Genomic DNA, 6,736 nt, shown 5'->3' on the forward strand with positions numbered 1-6,736 from the left:
GTGCAAGGCCCCAGGGTACTTTTGTATGATGTGCTTGGAGCGTTGGGCTCCCGCCTTCCCAACCTAGGTGTCCTAGGGAAGACTGAGTATCTCTCCTTGGAATTCACACATCCATGGATGAGTATTCTACCGCTGCAGCAGATGAATGGATCCATACTGGTATGGGCCACCGCGGGGGTTGTCTCTCGGCTATGGGCCACCCACCCATGGTGTGCATGTACTTGTGTTTGCACCCATAGGAACTGTCAATTCACTGAAGTTATTGAAAATGAAAAGTATATGAATGAAATGTATATGATTGATGTGCATGTGAATGACATGTTTATTTGTGCCTTACATGTGAATTGAAAACATGTTACTATGGCCCTTTAGTGGCCTTTACATGTCGTGGTATATGTTAGGGGCCTTCTTGGCAAATGATGTGACTATGCCCTGACACGACATGATGATGATTTGTTTTATGATTGTATATTCTCATATTTGAGCCCTACCTAAGAGGGCTTGGGATTTTCCTAGCTTGGCTTGTAGTCATAGTGCGAAGGCTAAGCCTTCAGTTGTTTCTTTTTTCAGGTTTTGGCGGACCCGGGGCAGCAGATTGATCAGATGGCTTCACTCACATCCTACTGGGGAGGTTTTGGGTCGTTGGTAGTGCTGGTGCATCATGGTTTGGTCTCTTTGATGTCTTATTTTTGTTAGGCATCAAAGTTTTAGTTTGGGGCATTTCTGTCATACACATAGATGTGATTTTGTATGAATTGAAATTGTTATATAAATGAAAGTTTACCACATTGTTTCAAATGACATATCTCCCTTTTTTTTTTGAATTGTTGTGCAGTCGCACCTCAATGCTTTATGTTTAGAAAAAAATTTGGGGTGTGACATGCATTGCCTCAAAGTATGTTATTTTACCAACCTACTATTTTTGTTGTGCAGAAATTTGTGTTTCCTATGCTAAGTTTCTGGCCATGTCTAACCCGAATCCGAGCTAAGTTTGTAAAATCAACACCCAACCTAGTTTTTACCTCATACAGAAAGTCTCCACACCACACCAAATGTCAACTAAAATCCATGTTGTTTAATATTATTTTTACCTTTTCAAAGTTGAGACTATTAAGCCAAGTTTTTTGTTTTATGGTTTTGCAGAAATTTAAGTTTTGACTTCTTGATTCAACACAAAATTTTTGTTTTAGGCATGATATGGAACCTAACACATATAGTCCACCTTTTTTTAGGTATCTAAAATGTTATTGTTAAGTTTCATGGTCTATTAGGTGCGTTTTGTCTTAATCATAGGTCATATTCCTTAAGTGGTGTATACTATTTGACATTTTTGTAACAAGTAGGTAGACCAATGCATGTTCTACCTTCTTGTTCGTGTTTTAGGATAATTCTTTGCACGATAGCACTAAAGTTGGCATTCTCAATGTGGATAGATAGGATTCATAATGTTTCATATCATTCTATGTCATCTGGTAGTCCGTTTAGCATCATCCCTTAACATGTTATGTTACGTTTCGTCTTGAATAGATTCCATAACATGTTTGGAAAATGGAGTCTTGTTTGTGCTACTAAGTATTTTCACATATATTTAGGGTTTCATAGCACTTGTCTAGCTTTTGTCATTGTCATGCTTGCAAACTAAGATTTTAGCATGCTATGTTACGTTCATTAGTGTAATAATATATTTCATCATGATAGTTCATAGTTCATACATTCATGTAGATTTTAAGATTCATTGAAGGAAACAAATCATGCATGTTAGAATGACTATTGGTGATGTTGTTGTGTCATTAAGCAATCCTAAAGTGCATACATTGCATTTTTTTCGTACTCCTTGATTCCTTTTCTATGTAATGCTCTACATTAGTTTTGCATTGCATTAGTTTGTTTTGTATGCTAATTATGCAAAATAGTTTGTCATGCATGCACACACTTGATTTTTTTTATCTCTTCATATGTTAGTCAACATGAACTTTGTCGTACACATTCACTTTTCTCTTATAAAACTATGTGAGCTCAGTACCATCCAAGTTGTTAGATTAATTTTCCTATCTAGAAAAGGTCGAAGGCCTTGACATCTTCTAGGAAAAAATGTAAACTAGCATCATGTCTTTCAACTTGTTCTAAACAAGTCTTTCAACTGAGTTTTTCAAGTTTCTAAGTTGATTTCAAATCTTATCTTTCAAATTGATTGCTTAAATAATTTTCAAACTATATCTTTCAGTCATATTGCAAATCATTTTTACACTAATATTTCAACATCGTTTTTCAAATCCAATGTTCATATCAAATTTCAATCATAATTCTCTCTTTCATTTATAAATATAGTTCCATCTTTCAAACTAGTTTTATAAATTGCATGCATCATGTAGATGTAGATTGCATGTAATGACCCAATGATGACATGGGCATTTTAAGTATGTTATGGCCAATGCCCTGAGGATCCCTTTAGCTTTTAAAATCAATTTCATTTTAACTTAGGTTCATATGCATATGTGTTATATGTTGTTTATTAGGATTGGACCGTAACATTTAGAATATCAAGCATTAGACATAGTTGTTTTAGACATTGGACTGATTCCCCCTGGTAAATGTGCTAAGAACGGTCAATCATCATATCAACAAAATGGGTCCCGTCTCATTTCAATCGGAATGGAAGCGGGTCTATATTTTTTATCAAGATTGTGTGCATGTTTCTTTTCAAGAAATTTTACACGTAAACACTAATGCAATGTTTGGATTGTGTGTGTGAGACATCAAATGGATGGATGACTGTATATATATTTATATATATATATATATATATATATATATATATATATATATATATATATATATAAAGCCTAGAAAATAGGCAACGATTGGAAATGAAGCAAACCTTCTACAGTTAGTTAAATACATTGAGAAGTCAATTATTAAGTTATTGGGAATTATCCTTTAAAAATAAGCATAAAAAAGTATGTTTAATTTTTTAAATACACCTAATCTTTTCTTGCATGGCTTTTTTGCATTAATAAAAAAAAATCACCTAAGTAATTTTAGTCTTTATAAAAAATTATAACCAACTTGGATATAGTTAATAAGAACTATTAATATTAATTGATATAGTTTAAGAAGATAATGTAAGCCAATTATTAATATGAATTTGTTTGTATCAACTATATTCCAGTAAATTTTATTGGTTTCACTTAATTTAATGGCAACTTAGGGTTCGGTTAGTGAAAAGTATTCTTTAATAGCATAGAAAAACATACTTGCAAACTAATTTATAAAGCCATGCCAATTTCTCTCTTATGTCCACACACATGGATGTTCAATGCTTGAAAAGTGAAAAATAAAATGAAATTATAATAATTTAATGGCTAGGTTGAATTTTACATATTCTTAAGTATCATAATCTATTTAGTTTGTGTTCCTTCTAAATAGAAATTGAATTATAAATTATATGTAATTTGGATTGAGTTTGACCCAATCAAATGCAAATTATTTATTAAAGATGAATTTGCAAATTTCAGATTAGGTCCGATGGAAGTCTGACCAAAAGCTACCCACTTAACGGATATGTGATCCAAATAGGGCAATGGCTGGATCAGAAGGTCCAATAACTACATTCAGAGGGTGTTTGAATTTTTGTCCTAAATCTTGTTCCTGGTGTCCCGGGAACGGAAAAAACAAGTGTGACTTACTCGTGCGGATGTGTCCCACGTGTACTGTGTTTGCAGATGTTCGGATGGTGAATCAGACGTCCTCTTGAAAGTCGTCCGTTCTCAAAAATGGGCGTTCACACCCTGCCCGGGCCTAGCGCAACGTCGTCTACACGTGGGCCCCACCTTTCGATGAACGCCCGGTTCCGTGGAAATTGGAATCTGCCGTCCTGTCAATGTCTGGATCCGCCGAGGATTTGATACAATGTCCACTCCTAAAACCGCCCAGTAAAAGTATCTAGTATTTGAAAGAGTTCAGTACCGATGAATCTGGTGAAACCCAACTTGGATCCGGGATTTACATATGAATATTCTTGAGATCTTTGTTATTTTACATCTTTGAATAAATTTTTTATAAAAATATGTCTGGATTTTGATGGAACAAAAAAACACACTCAAATTTTATTTCTTTTTTTAGCTGCATATATTACATAGAAAATAGATGTTAAATACCCAAAAAAAACCTGAAGTCTAATCATGCTCTGCATACACCATTAAGGAAACGGCATTTTTATGTAAAAAAAGTTCTTTGAAAGATTAAAATTGGCCTGAATAAGCAAATTGGAATCGATCAATTATTCATCAAATTCATTTAAGCTGCCAAGTATGACTGGACGGAATTTGATATGGTCAGTTTTCTGACTTTCAATCCGAAACCTTTAAGTCCAAAGAAAGAGGTGGGTACTAGTAGGTCAAATTTGGCGCTGAAGCTGGCGTGATTGTGTCCAATAGGATATGGCAGTAGAACGATAAAAACTAATTATGGAGCTAATATCAATTTAGTACGATGCATTTCTATTGATGGTTCATGTTGTGGGGACAAAAGTTTTTAGTCATAGTATTGTATTATGAGGGCGAATTGTTATATATATATATATATATATATATATATATATATATTGAATGGTGATTTTCCGTATCTAAAATTACCAACTCATTCATGAGGATCCATCTATCATGAATGACAGATGAAAAAAGAAATTCATATATTAAAGGTTGTCTTTTTTTTCTCTCTCTCAATTATACATCATTATAAATCAAATGAGCTAGGTATCTCTGAATAACCATAGTCGTCATTTATTATTCCTGTATAGAAACTAGTAGATGTTAGACACTTAGATATTAGATGGATGAGGAACAACCTCAGTTGTTGATCTTTTTCCAAATTAACCGTTGGGATAAAAACAAAGAAAAAAGTGTGAACTAAAATACTATATGATAAAAATGTCTCAGATGTCCTTATTTTCTTTCAATTGTTAATCTGAAAAATATGAACAGTTGAGATTGCTCTGGTCCATCTAGCATCTACCAATATGTGTGTGTATATATATATATATATAAATTGGTAGTATAATTTCTGGATTTCTCCGTTTAGGTCTAGATGGAGAAATTCTATGGTCTCTCACAACACACTTGTTGACATATGATGGTGTATTTAATCATTACCCCCATGTAGAGAGAGAAAATAAGGATGAAGAGGACAATAAGTAACCCCATCCCAAAACTACTGAATAACACCTTTCAATCATTAAGCGAGTGCTGTCCACACAAGTGGAACAAGAAGAGATGTGCCTGATACACTGCCTGACCACTTGTATTACACCCCTTTTAGCTAGAGAGAATGAACGTGTGTGTAGGAGGTAATGGGTTATTATTGTAAGGAATACTTTGTCTCTACGGCTTGTTTGGTGACAGCTCTGTTAACTGGCTCAAACACGAACAAGAAAGATTACTCATCCACTTAGTCCTGCACGTCAAAATGAGGGGAAAACAGGTCGGACTTTCTCACCCTGTTAATGGAGACATCCCTTTGGCCTTATTTACAAGAGTGACCCTTTTCTTTTCTCCTTTGAACGTATGCAGCTAGACTTCTGAAATTGAAAGTAGCTCTGCAGTGGTTCCACGTGCCCCGTAGTTTTTTCTTTCTTTCTTTCTTTTTCTTGCATTTTCTAAACATTGTAAAGTATTTAAATAAAGTATTTCTGTGTAAATGTATCAGGACTGAACTGAATATGTGGTGGCAAAATGTGCCCTTAAATTTTCAATCAAGTTTATCGGTTGATCAAACCAAATTATGCAATTTATAAATTTATGAACATGATGTTTAATATGTAGAATATACAAAATGACTGGGATGACACCCCCCAAAAAAGTTGTTTTGTGAAAATTAGTTTTGTAAAAAATGGTTTTTAAGCATTTTCTAAAAAACTGATTTGTATGTCTAAGTGGCACAAAACATAATCTTTTTTGAAATGATATAGGGGGAAGAGAGGTTCAAGGGACGAGGCAGAAATTAATTTTGCTTAAAAAATGTGAGGGGAGCAGACTTTTCAGGTCCTTATAAAAGCCAGGCTTTGTCAAAAATGAACAAGCCTGAAATGAGTTTTGAAGGCGAAACTGATCTCGAGCTGTCATCCAAATGCCTTCTCAATCTCTTTGTAGAAATCAGGCTTTATTAAAGGTTAGTTTTTCTCAAACCCAGTTTTAATGTCTATCAAATACTCTAAAAACACCTATATTTGCCTCCAAAACAGTGTTTTATGAGTGCCATTCGAACAGCACTTAAGTAATTTAAACAGTGTTTTATGAGTGTCATTCGAACAGCACTTAAGTAATGTAATTTAAATGACTTAAGAGTGTTGCAAGTGTAAATTCATGTTTTTAAAAAACGAGTAATTATTATATTTTGATTTTAAATAAAGAATTTGATAAGTGGTGCCTGTCAAACATTTCAAGTAAATTTCTATTAATACACGTGTGTACATGCACGCGTGCATACACACACACATATATATATTATATAGTAGAGTGAAGGGCATCACTTTATCCATTTTTTTGTAATTATATAAATTTTAAGAAAAGAACTAATAACCTATAAGAGTTCTCGAGATAATAATATTCAAAAGAAGTAAAATCGATTTTGCATTGGTTTAAAAATAAATGGTTTAAGTTTCTTGATGTAAACGACTATTTGTTCACATTGGAAACGAATATCTTTGTATATCTTCAAATAAAAAGTTTACGAGTAAGCT

The sequence above is a fragment of the Nymphaea colorata genome, chromosome 1 (genome assembly GCF_008831285.2).
Source record: "Nymphaea colorata isolate Beijing-Zhang1983 chromosome 1, ASM883128v2, whole genome shotgun sequence".
Classification (NCBI taxonomy): domain Eukaryota; kingdom Viridiplantae; phylum Streptophyta; class Magnoliopsida; order Nymphaeales; family Nymphaeaceae; genus Nymphaea; species Nymphaea colorata.